The sequence below is a fragment of the Callithrix jacchus genome, chromosome 3, assembly GCF_049354715.1.
Source record: "Callithrix jacchus isolate 240 chromosome 3, calJac240_pri, whole genome shotgun sequence".
In the NCBI taxonomy this organism is placed as follows: Eukaryota; Metazoa; Chordata; class Mammalia; order Primates; family Cebidae; genus Callithrix; species Callithrix jacchus.
The window spans coordinates 3239246-3252938 of record NC_133504.1 but is presented as its reverse complement, the minus strand read 5'-3'; the positions used below and the strand labels follow the sequence as shown (position 1 = coordinate 3252938).

Sequence of the window (13693 nt, the reverse complement as noted above, 5' to 3'; positions counted from 1 at the left end):
ATAAATCTGAACATTCTGCACATCACGCAAACTTATTAGAGAGCTTAAAGTGTAACAGTCAAATTGCAGGCATTGTGAGTTTGAATGAATAGTGATTTTAAGACTTTTAAAAATGCCTCGTTCTTCAGGGATCTGAGCTGCTGAGTGTGCTGAGTGAATTACACACGGTAACAAACGCCTTTCGGAATCCGGTTTCAGTAGACTTGGGGGTGAACCTACTGCTCAGAAAAGGTCCCTTAGCAGCTGCAGGCCTTGCTCTGGGTGACTGGATGCTCTTCATAAGCTTTCCAGGTTGGGTGTGAGTTACGTCAAGTACTAGTTGGAATTGATTTTATTGTCCTCTTGCTCACAAACCTGGAGCACACCTCCGAAGTTGCCAATGGTGCGAAAAAGCAGATAAGCAAATGTTCAAGAGAGTGGTTTCCCTACATTAACTCAAGTTGGTTTCGTTCTTCCCAGTCCTGGAAAATATCATTTTGGAGTAGATACAGTGCCCCCTCTTATCCATGTCTGAGATCTCGGACCGTACTGAACCTTACATGTACTGTGTTTTTCTCATACGTACATACCTATGATAAAGTTTAATTTACAAATTAGGCACAGGAGACTGACAGGATCTAATAAATTGGACGATTATAACATAAAGTGCAATAAAAATTAGAGAATGTGATCTCCCTCTCTCAAAGTATGCTATTGTACTGTACTGACCTATTCCAGCCCATGGCTGACCTCTGGTAACTGAAACCTCAAAAAGCAAAACTGCAGATGAGGGGTTTTATTTACCGTAATAAAATAAAAATTCTGTAGACATGTTCAGTGGAAAATATCTTAAAGACGTATATAATTCAGTGGGAGCTACAGTGATATATTTCAGAAATTCAGACTGACGATGAGGTTCAGGACTCTGACAACTGAATGACTGTTTTTCAAATATAATCAGGATTCTGCCTTGACTATACACACATATATATATTTAATATGATTTCCATATGTAACATGGGAAAGTTATAATACTATAAAATTAATATAAACGTTTGAAATGTTGTCTTTCTGCTCACTTGGAAGAGATTTCCAGTTTGCTTCTAAATGAATAACAGATGAGAAAGGCCGAGTGATGTAAGGCAGGTGCATCACTACTTAGCAATACGATTTGTCCAAGCAAGTGAAAAGTACGCAAGCATCTAAATGCTCTTTGCAGAAGGACCTTCGATTTTCATCAGCAGAGACCCAGTTTGTGTCAGAGGGTGAAACTCTGTTCACGAAGCCATTAAACAACTCTCCGTGTTCTCTCCCATTTAGGGCACTAAACTTTTACAGGCACAGACTGTTGGAAGCCTTCCTAATTATTTCCATTCTTACCCCAGAAGGATGACGAAAGCTCAGCTCTATTGTAATTCTCAAAGTTCTCAGTGCAAATTATTAATACATGGCAATTTAAAATGCCTTTCCCTGGCTTTGTGACTTTATTATTATTTAGTGTCTTTCTGGTAGTGAACTTGAGGATCATGCAAATATGTTCTTTGGGAGCATCACTGTGTGGCTAAATAATCTGTTTTTTAGGAAGATAGCTCAATTTTTTTTTTTTTTTTTTGAGACGGAGTTTCGCTCTTGTTACCCAGGCTGGAGTGCGATGGTGTGATCTCAGCTCACCGCAACCTCCGCCTCCTGGGTTCAGGCAATTCTCCTGCCTCAGCCTCCTGAGTAGCTGGGATTACAGGCACGCGCCACCATGCCCAGCTAATTTTTTCTATTTTTAATAGAGATGGGGTTTCACCATGTTGACCAGGACGGTCTCGATCTCTTGACCTCGTGATCCACCCGCCTCAGCCTCCCAAAGTGCTGGGGTTACAGGCGTGAGCCACCGATAGCTCAAATTTATCATCAATCATAAAAATAGTTTATCAATCCTCCTCCATAAAGCAGACATATTATTATACTAGTTTCAGTTTAGTCCTGACAGAAACCTGATCAGGAATACTATTATTAAGCAATAAATACCTGTTTTAAAATATACGGTCTCATGCTATTTGAGTATATTATATTATGAATTCATGTAATATTTACTTTAGTTTTAGAATCTTCTATGTTATAATTAAAGCCAATAATTTGGGAACTGTAATGTGCATAGCATACATCCAAAGTTCAGAGTTAGAATTAACCTACAACTATTTTATCTATTGCAATAGCTCAAATAGTAGATTTTAATATAATATTTGATACACATATCAAACAAGGTCTCTATACATATATTATTTTAATTTTACCCCTCCCTCCTTCTCTCTCCCTCTCTGTCTCATAAATATGCACGAATTTAACTGACCAGAAGTGACCTACATTCTCTACGCAGTGTCCATGATGCTGATAGCAATTGTACTTGCTAAGGTTTTCACAGTTCGCAACAGTGAAATCAAATGTGACTGTAGACATTCATGTATTAATCTAATATTTACTGAGTGTGTATTTGTTAGATCCCATGATATACTGATGAACAAGTCATTGTGTATTCATGAGAAGCTTATAGCCCAGTGGCTGCAAAGGTAAGCAAATAATTCCGATTAAGATAAACTACGAGATAGCAAAGCATTCTGTGTGTCCCCAGCACACTTCTACCCATGCTGCAGCTTTCAGGGAAAGGTATTGTAGATTCCATGGTGTCCAGATAGGAGGTAACTGGCATAAGGTCCTTGAAGACAGAGGATGCTCCAGTCGGAGGCCGCCACTGGCTCAGGATGGCTCAAGGTGCATTTGGTCGTTGTGATGGAAAACTCGATGTGGAGTTCAGCCTGATGTTGAGACTTACAACTGAGGAAGAGTGACAGAATCATCTTTCAATTGTCAGAAATCATCCTAGGGCCAGTATAAAGAATATCTTAGAAAGAACTAATGAGGAAATTAGGGAAGCCAGTTCAGGTAAAAAGTAATATTGTCCTAGATTTTGGAGCTGACTGAAGAGAAAAAAACACACAAAATTCATTTATAGCTCAGCTTATTCTGTTACAGGTGTTCCTTTCTAATGGCATTACAGATGTTGTTTTTAAAATACCTCGTGATGCTGAGGAGCCATTCACTGATGGATCTAGTTGTATAATTAGTAACAGTATTGTATTTATCTCAAGCACAGTGCTCTGCATATTATCTCAAGTTGCTGGGTTGTTTGATCTGATACAAACATTTGTCTTTGTCTTCTAAAATATGACTAAATTCTATCCCCAATCAAAGTCAGATAATATTCCATACTTGTGCAAATGTTTATATATTTTTTTGTGTTCTTGAAGACACAGACTATTGCAATAGCTCAAATAGTATATTTTAACTACAATATTTGATAGACATAAAAGGTCTCTATACATATACTATTTTAATTCTCTCTCTAATGAAATGCTATTTCAAAATACATTATAACCCAGTGGAAAATGTTTTCAGTCAGAAAGGAGAAAATAAGATTCTAATACTGATTTTAGTGCCTCAGGCAAGACACATGGCTTTCTGGGCATCAATTTCTGTATCTGTAAAATGAAAACACATACCCTACTATGTATATTACATGTAAATCTCTAAAAAATGTGATAATAGTATTGAAAATGACTTTGAAAAAAATGTGCAAGGGTTCCATCGTGATTCATCATAAGGAAAAACGTGCAAGGGGTTCCATCGTGATTCATTGTAAGGAATGACTTTTTTTTAGGAGTCAAAAAGAGGCCAAAAAAACCCAAAATTTGTTCCAACTAAATGAAAAAGAAAACACTTTACTGAAATGTCAGGCTTTTAAAAATACAAAAAAAATCTAATTATATATGAATACAAACCTGAACTCATGAAACTTCTGCAGAATACATGAATTTGTGTAGTTACGCACTCTAAACATTTGTAGTCAGAATAACTTTCTTCACGTGCTGCACATTCCTGGTACACATATGTGTCACACATGTTCTCTGTTTTTCAAACAAGGTCAGTGTTTTTATTATATACATTTACGTTGTTATTGTAACTGTTTTCCAGGTCTGTCAATAAAATTTAGCCTCACACGTTGATACCACATTCTTGCAATTACATTGTAATTCTCACATAGTAATTCTAGCCTTTTCGAATATACAAATCATCTGAATTTATTATATCACTGCTATGACACCTCACACACATCTTGAGACCACTTAGGCCAGAAAAGATTAGATTTAATATTCTAAGAGCCAAATGTAAATAATTCTGGATTGCTTATCCAAATGGGGAACTCAGATAACTTGTGTATCTTAAATATGCAAATACTCAAAAGTAATTTTGGTTATTGTTGCCCTCCTGCTACCGAGTGTCTCCCTGAGCGGCGTCAGAAGCAGGCTTGTGCTCTGGTTCCTGTTAGACCTATTGCCAAGATGTTAATTCAGAGTGAAATAATAAGAACTTAGTGAGAACTGGGGGCGATAAACAAAGTGTCAGCACAGTGTAGAAACTGCAGAATGTGCCCTAGAAGGCAGATGAGTTGGGTGAGCATACAGTGGCCAACATTAATATTTGCATTCTCTCTTTGCAGCTGGGTCAGCCCTGACCAGCACAGTCATGGGAGCCAGCAGGACCCGAATCATATCCTCAGTTTGGGTCTATTTGCAGAAGTTGGGAGGCTTTCTAAAGCCCGGCTGTGTCTCTCCACCTTTGCTACCACTTATTCCCCTGTCGCACAGCCAGAGATTTCACACAGGACGACATTCATGTAGGCTATTAAGGGCAAGCATTTCTGGGAAGCTTAAACAAGATATGCTGGTCATTCCCAAAAACCTTCCTTCTCAGCTGTGATCTGTGAAGAAGAAACAACTGGAGTTTTCAGTGGAAAGTGGATATTAATTTGGGGCACTGGGGCACTTCCAGAGAATGAGCCCTGGTCAGTTCTCACAGAAGGAATACACAGGCACTGGGAAGAATGAGACTGGCAAGACTAGGAAGCAGGCAGCAGCCAACAGATGCGTGAAAGACTAGCGTAGTGAAATAAGGACCTTCATCTTCTGAGTGTTGCCCAGACCCAATCTCACTGTATCCCGTGCGGAGAAAGTGACTCCGGCAGTGTGCCCAGTGTAGAAGACAGAACAACACTCTTTCCATGTTTGTCCCTCGACCTGGAGAGCTGGAAGAATCCTGAATCTTCTTCATTTAGGAAGGGAGTTTCAGAAGCACATCAAATATACAGCATCTTCCAAGCCTAGAACCTGGAGGTGCTTCTAGCACACTTTCCTTCCTTGCTTCCGCAGCTGTCCATTTACCCACCTCAGTTAGTAGTTACGAATATTCCCAGAGAATCACACCAGCACACACTTTGCACCAGGAAGGGGTGCAAATATGTTACAAGAAGAGAGCTGGCTGTGAGGCTGGCCCACGTCTTCTTTCAGTTTGGTGCTTTGTCCGTCACAAAACCAACCTGCAGTCTAGAAGGGCACATCCCATCCAGTGTCTCCTACAGATGTACTGAGTATCGGGGAGCATCGTAGTAACAAAGAGACCTTCTTCCCGCTCCGGTCCCTACATTGTTAAGAAAAAAAACTTGGTCATATAAGTTATAGCACATTCATTTCCTACTTGGAGTATAAGAAGGGGTGAAAACGTTGCTAAGGCAGCTCTCTGCATGAGGATATGGGAAGCAGGCCAAGGTATATTTGCAGGTAACTGAAAGGCAGCCAGGCCTGTAAGAAACAAGCAGGTAGGCAAAACCGCCAAACACACAGGCCTGTATGGGACATAGGATTTGTGCTAATGTTCAAGGGCAAAACATCTCAAGAGTTGATACATTCCTGAGCCTTTGAGTGAACACACTCGGTCCCCACCCTTGGTCCCTGCCCTCTGGAAGGCCTGTTTCTGTCTCTGCACCTGCTCTCAGGACTTCTGCTCCCTGCTTCAGACACAGTTCCCAGGGCCAAGCTATTTATTCTAGAGGGCGCCCCTGGCGGTGGTGGCGGGGAGGGCTTCCACAGGGCATCTGTAACTACTTCTGGTCCTGAGTGTCACTGGCAAGAACACTTCTGATGTGGGGAGCGGCTTCACAGACGGTCTAGGTTAAGCAGAGCCACTTACAGCCTGCTTCTATTTGAGAGTAACAGTAAGCGGATGACCTTTCTCTTTATCTTGTATTTATTGGTAAATTTTTTTTTTAGAGGGAGTCTCACTCTGTCACCAGGCTGGAGTGCAGTGGTGTGATCTTGGCTCACTGCAACCTCTGCCTCCAGGTTCAAGCGATTCTCCTGTCTCAGCCTCCTAAGTACCTGGGATTACAGGTGCACACCACCACGCCCCATTAATTTTTGTGTTTCATCATGTTGGCCAGGCTGGTCTCGATCTCATGACCTCGTGATCCGCCCTTCTCGGCCTCCCGGAGTGCTGGGATTACAGGCGTGAGCCACAGAGCCTGGCATGGTAACTATTAAATATGTATTTTTATACATACACACACATCCCAAAGATGAACACTGATCCTTATCTGACTGTCTAGACTCAAATGCTTACTGAAGTCAGGAAGATAGAACAAAACCCAAAATCAACCACAGCAAAGAAGCAAACAGAGACTCACGCAGGTAGTGAAGTATATGCAGGAAGCTGTGAGGCTGGGTGTGAGGGACTCAGTCCAGCTCCAGAATGAATGAGAGTAGCTCCCTTCAGCTTCACTGCTTGCTGCTATGGTGGGGGTGGGCAGTGTTTCCAGAACTTCCAGTTCTTAAATAGAGCCGTGCAATCCCCGTTGGAATTTCTTGTATGTTGACTCAAAGGTTAAATATTGTGCAGATAAAAAAACATTCTGGGAGGAGGATTTAGTCAATGGGTAAGGAGTTTGTGACCTTTTATCTAAACACATGAAAAGGAAGGGGACCATTTGCCTGACTGCTCTCTACTTTGCTAAGTTCTTTCCACAGCTGAGTTAATGCTGGTGGGATAGTGTTTCTTCTCCTTCATCCAGCTGCTTTCACTCATGTACCCCCTGGGACCTCCTCACTGTGGTCCAAACTCAAACACAAACTGAGAACAGGAAAATCATCCACTGCTAAGGCATGAACACAGTGCCAAAGGCTACAGTACTCTAGTTGCAAAGAACTCTGGTTGAAACTTCCCCCACCTCACCTGCATTTTCCTTTTATCTTATTCAGGGCTCATCTCTCTCCAATTCCTCCCTCGGAAAGCAGGAGAAGGGCTCTTCTTGTGGCATAAATGTGTCCTGAAACTGTTCTCTCCTCGTTATGTCTACTCCTTCAGTCTGAGTTCAGCATCTTTCTTCTGGCCCACTTGCTAGCTGGCATGACGTTTGCCTCCATCCTCTGACACAACCTTCCCATTGTGGGGACGATGCTATACTTCCTCATGCCTCAGACACCTCTGTGGACACACCAAGGTCATTTGCTGCATGGCTTTGGACTTCCATTAAGGTCACCAGCATGCCACCGCAAGCTTGCACTCACGCTCTTGTCTGTCCACCCATGCTACTTGTCCTCAGACTTAAATTCTTTCTTCATGTTGACCCGTGAAAATCGTGTTTCCATGAAAACCTGTTCAATCACAATCTGGATTTTCAGAGTTGGAAATAACAGAAAGTTACTATGATGATGAAGATTTAGTGAAAAATACGACGGACTCAGTGACTTAACAATCTCTGGGCCCCATTCTTTTCCTTCACCTGGGGATAATGTTGATATTAAGAGGTTGGTCGTAAATATTACTGTAGCAGGAGCGGCGGGGAGCAAACCTCTCGAACACCGAACTGAGGAAGGCAGTGGCTTTTTATTTGGCTGGGAGCTGTGGGGGCTACAGCCTCATTCACTGAGCTCACCGAGCTGCAGCTTCTCTCCCCTTTTATAGGCTTACAACCCTAAAGGGGAAACTGAGGCAGAACTATGTCACTGTCCATTTGCTGGACGTCCAACCTTACAATACTTTGGCTTCATTGATTTGCTAATTCATACACAGCACGAGTGAGGACCAGCAGGGGAGGGGAGCTTACAGAGACAAGACAAAAGCAACAAGCTGTTTATTGGCAGAGGTGTTTCCAGAGGAAGCCTGGTCACGCAGACACAGGGGCATGACATAGTGCCGGGCTCCCACCAGTGGGGATAGCATTCATTTGCAACTCTTTCAAGGTTAACAGATAGCAGAGATGCTGGGAACTAAAGAGGGAGTCATTCCCCAACTCTTTGGTGTTTTATTTCATTTTTTTTCCCTTCTTCACTCTCCTTCCCATCTGGAAGTGGGTGGGGGAAGAGGCGAAATTGAAGGAGGTGAGGGTTCTCCTCTCTTACCACAACTTCAGAAAGAGGAATGCATGGATGGTGTATTATTTCATATTTATGGGAGTTCCCTTGTGACACCTTTGAACATCACCAGTATTGCAGATAACCACATGATTTGAGAAGCTCTTGGGTTTATTGTGCATTTCTATCAACAACTGTTTTCACTGCCATTACACGTTAACTGCCTTTTCTTTACAGTCTTCTCCATGGCCAAGAAGACCATAAACTAAAGACAAATAATGGACTGGAGAAAATAATGTTTGCTTTGCGTGTGACATAGTAAGTTACTAAGGAAATGAGCTAAATAAGGGAAAATGAGTAAATATACCAAGAGCAAATTCAGAAGGACCTGTACAGTGATACACAAAATTATTTTTACAATTATAAAAATATGCTCAATCTCACCAATAATCTGAGGACCACCTGTTAAAATAGCAATGGAATTTCTTTGATGATCAAATTACCAAATATTATTGTTGGATAATTTCAAGTACAAGTGGGATGGAGAAAGGTGTATTCCTTGAACTTGAACTCCTGACCTCAGGTGATCCACCTGCCTTGGCCTCCGAAGTGCTCGATTACAGGCATGAGCCACCGTGCCCCGCCTAAATGTGTACTCCTAAACGGCAGATAAAAATGAGAGTTGGTAAAACCTCTTTGGGAGAAAATTGATTAGATTTAGAAGAATGAACTATGTATACACTCTATGACTCACAGGGTCCCATCTGTCACCATGAATGTCAGAGACAAGTGCCTCACGTCTCCCAGGGAGCAGGCACGCAGTGCTTTGCAAGCCCATGTGTGGGGGGATGGCAAAGACATTTCAGGTAAATACAGTATGGAAGAGTTTATAGTATGTAGAAGGATGAGAATGATCTATATGTACTGACATGCAGTCATAACACTTATAAAAATTAAGGTGCAAAGTCTGGTAATTTGATGCCATGTATACAAACATTCTATGCATTTCACACAAAACATATTTCTAATTGTCCCTAACAAAAATTCTAGAGGATTCATGACATACTCTTACTTGTCTCGGGTGGACAAGGATTAGAAATGGTGAATAAAAAAGGTTGTTTTGACCCAGCACAGTGGCTCATGCCTGTAATCCCAGCACTTTGGGAGGCTGAGGTGGGTGGATCACTTGAGGTCAGGAGTTTGAGACCAGCCTGGCCAATATGGTAAAACTTGGTCTCTATTAAAAATACAAAACTTAGCTGGGCGTGGTGGCACATGCCTGTAATCCCAGTTACTTGAGAGGCTGAAACAGGAGAACTGCTTCATCCCAGGAGGCAGAGGTTGCAGTGAGCCAAGATGGAGCCACTGCAGTCCAGACCAGGCAACAGAGCGAGACTCCATTACAAAGCAAAACAAAAAAACGTTATTTTTCACGTGGTAATTCTTTAAAAATTTTAAAGTATTAAGCTTTATTTCTCAACTGATTAATATTTTTTCCTACTGAAACAAAATTTTACTTTTTTTTTAAATCACTTTTCACTATTCAAATACTGAATATACAGACATTAACGAGTAAAGGAATGAAGACTGAGCTGATAGCCGGGCTTGCTTGCTACCTAGGTGGCTCTCACAGAAGTCTAGCAGGGTTCAAGATCTCAATGAGAAATATTCTGCAAAATTTAGGGTTGCTGACAAAAGGCAAAAAAAATGTGTTTATTCCTAAGGCCAAGTATTTATTTGGAAAAGTGTATTTATTAAATAAGGGCCAGGGAGCACTGTCTGTGTGAGGCTGTGTGGGTGTGTGGTGTGTGAGTACTTGCTCCTGGATTGTCATTTCTAAATTACACAGTGTGAATCAGATGTAGAGAGGGACGGATTATTGTCAGCAGGATCTGTGGAAACAGTGGTGAGAAATAGAAGGATGTTGGATCAAATAAGATAGTGCCGATAACAACGTAAAATGTTAGAGCCAAAAAGATATTTAATGCATAATTTTCTTGATAAGAAAAAGGAGACAAATAAAAGTTCGGTGATTTGCTGGAGGTCACGCTGATATTTAGCAGAAGAACAAAGACCTCGGGCCCCCTTCAGGAGTAGAAAATGTTATACAAATGTCAACCGCCAAGCTTTGGGGATATTTATCGATCTTTATAATTTAGAGATAATGGGCTCTGGGCATGAGATCATCTGATAATGTTAGTTCATCAGGTCCTCAAAATGTTCATCACCTAAAGAAGATAATAACTGCTTTACTCCGAAAAATTTAAAAAATGAATATTGAGGCTGTTATACATTCTTTGATTTTAAGGATGTAAAATTCCTTTTCTTTCTTTCTTTCTTTTTTTTTTTTTTGAGACAGAGTTTAGCTCTTGTTACCCAGGCTGGAGTGCAATGGCACGATCTCGGCTCACCACAACCTCCACCTCCTGGGTTCAGGCAATTCTCCTGCCTCAGCCTCCTGAGTAACTGGGATTACAGGCACGCACCACCATGCCCAGCTAATTTTTGTATTTTTAGTAGAGACTTGGTTTCAGCAGGTTGACCAGGATGGTCTCAATCTCTTGACCTCATGATCCACCCGCCTCTGCCTCCCAAAGTGCTGGGATTACAGGCGTGAGCCACCAGGCCTGACTAAAATTCCTTTTCTACTTCTCACAGGCAGCACTGAAATCTACGATGCAAAATAAACTGGGATAGTATCAAAACCATTCACCTCAGGGGTTGTTTTATGAGTTTCTCATGATAATGTATGTGAATGCCCAAAATATACATGACCCGTGGGCTAGTTTGTAGGTGGGACCCACTGCATTGATGAGTCATGAGAGGCTCTTAGTGACTCATCGGTCTCTAAAATAATGGTATTTACAAATTGAAGACACATCCTGCATGAATAGCAAGCACTTACCACACAAGCAAAATAAAGATAACAGCAACTCAGCTCTATTTTCTGTTTCCGTTTGACAGCAGTTCAGCTGTTGGTTTTCCCATGTGGCTGAGAGAAGAACATTAAAAAAGCCGCAGTCCTGGGGTGGATGGTGGCTCTGGGGGTCACCTAGCAAATGGAATGCCAGAGATTGTTTAGGAAATGACCTGAGACACTAGATAAGATGAAAATAACAATGTGGCCGGGCGCGGTGGCTCACGCCTGTAATCCCAGCACTTTGGGAGGCTGAGGCGGGTGGATCATGAGGTCAACAGATCGAGACAATCCTGGTCAACAAGGTGAAACCCCGTCTCTACTCAAAATACAAAAAATTAGCTGGGCACGGTGGCGCGTGCCTGTAATCCCAGCTACTCAGGAGGCTGAGGCAGCAGAATTGCCTGAACCCAGGAGGCAGAGGTTGCGGTGAGCCAAGATCGCGCCATTGCACTCCAGCCTGGGTAACAAGAGTGAAACTCCATCTCAATAAAATAAAAAAGATAAACTAGTACATGAGAAAGAAAACAGTGCCAGGTGCGAGGGGTAAAGCTGTCATGAAAGACGTACAACTTATAGATAATGGGGGGGCTCTGGGCACCTGCATTCCCGGGCTCTGCTGGTACCACTCAACTCGGCCTCTTATCCGCAAATGCATTCCTGGAGGTGCCCAGTGTCAGTCTGCCCCAGCTACATACTGCAGTTACATACTCGATGGTGGGAGAATAACTAAAACGAAGAAGCTAACATGGAGACTGTCCGGCTGAGGAAGCGAACGTGAAGCCTGAGCCTCTGTTAGTGTGAGAGAGTTAGTTTTAGCCGGCAGAAAAGCAAGTTATCACATTTCCAAAGAACCCTCTGCCCGAACAAAACTTCCACACATCAGATAAATGCTGCCAATCCTGAAAAGAGAACATTTAAAACTTTAGAACTGAATTTGAATGTGCCTGATCAATGTAATCACATTTATTCTGTTCTCAGCTCTATGATGTGTTCTGTCTACCGAAAGGAAGCTCTATTGCAGCCACTCAATGGTAAGACTGCTTGTACACGGAGTACTACTATTCTAAGAGCTTGGAAATACACTACACATTTTCTTTTTCTTTCTTTCCTTTTTTTTTTTGAGCTGGAGACTTGCTCTGTCCCCCAGGCTGCAGAGCAGTGGTGCGATCTTGGCTCATCTGCCTCCAGGCGCAAGTTATTCTCCTGCTTCAGCCTCCTGAGTAGATGTGATTACAGATGCATGCCACCATGCCCGGCTAATTTTTATAGTTTTTTAGTAGAGACATGATTTCACCATGCTGGCCACGCTGGTCTCGAACTCCTGACCTTGTGATCCACCCACCTTGGCCTCCCAAAGTGATGGGATTACAGGTGTGAGCCACAGTGCCCGGCCTATAGTGCACATTTTCTAAAATGGTATAACCTATGTTAAAGTAGCTGGGATTACAGGCGTGTGCCACACACCCAGCTAATTTTTTGTATTTTTAGTAGAGACTGGGTTTCACCATGTTGACCAGGATGGTCTCGATCTCTTGACCTCATGATCCCCCTGCCTCAGCCTCCCAAATCTCGGCTGGGATTCAGGCCTGAGCCACCACGCCCGGCCTGCACAAGCGTTTTCTTTGTCTGCTGCCATTCATGTAAGACATGACTTGCTCCTCCTTGCCTTCTCCATGATTGTGAGGCCTCCACAGTCGTGTGGAATTGTGAACATTAAGCCTCTTTTTCTTCCCAGTCTTGGGTATGTCTTGGTCAGCAGTGTGAAAATGAACTAATGCAGTAAAGTGGGGATCGTAGAGTAGGGTGCTGCTGAAAAGATTCCCGAAAAATGTGGAAGCAAGTTTGCAACTTGGTAGCAGGCAGAGGCTGGAACAGCTTGGAGGGCTCAGAGGAAGACAGGAAGGTGTGGGAAAGGTTGGAACTCCCTAGACACTTGTTAAATGGCTTTGCCCAAAATGCTGATAGCGATATGGACAATAAAGTCCAGGCTGAAGTGGTCGCACATGGAGACGGGGAACTTTTTGGGAACTGGAGCAAAGGTGGCTCTTGCAATGTTTTAGCAAATACACTAGTGGCATTTTGCCCCTGCCCTAGAGATTTGTTGAACTTTGAATTGAGAGAGATGATTTAGAGTATCTGGCAGAAGAAATTTCTAAGCAGCAAAACATTGAAGAGGTGACTTGGGGGCTGTGAAAGGCACTCTGTTTTAAAAGGGAAGCAGAGCATAAAAGTTCAGAAAATCTCAGCCTGACAAAGCAATAGAAAAGAAAAGCCCATTTTCTAAGGAGAAATTCGAGCTGGCTGCAGAAATTTGCTTAAGTAATGAGTAGCCAAATGTTACTACCAAAGACAATGGGGAAAATGTTTCCAGGGCGTATCAGAGGTCTTCATGGCAGTCCCTCTCATTACTGGCTGGAAGGCCTAGGAGGAAAAGTGGTTTTGTGGGCTGGACCCAGGATCCCCGTGTTGTGTGCTGCCTAGAGACCTGGTGCCCTATGTCCCAGCTACTCCAGCTATGACTGAAAGGGGCCGAGGTACAGCTTGGGCCATGGCTTCAGAGGGT

At 42.6% G+C, this 13693-nt stretch overlaps 1 long non-coding RNA gene across 1 annotated transcript; it reads right to left on the bottom strand.

Annotated features, from left to right (window-relative positions):
- Positions 1-3933: 3933 nt before the first annotated feature.
- On the bottom strand, positions 3934-6665 carry LOC144581897 (uncharacterized). Its single transcript, XR_013533308.1, has 2 exons — positions 6545-6665; positions 3934-5502 (listed from the first exon to the last, which is right to left on the bottom strand). It is a non-coding gene; the product is annotated as an uncharacterized LOC144581897 (long non-coding RNA).
- Positions 6666-13693: the final 7028 nt, after the last annotated feature.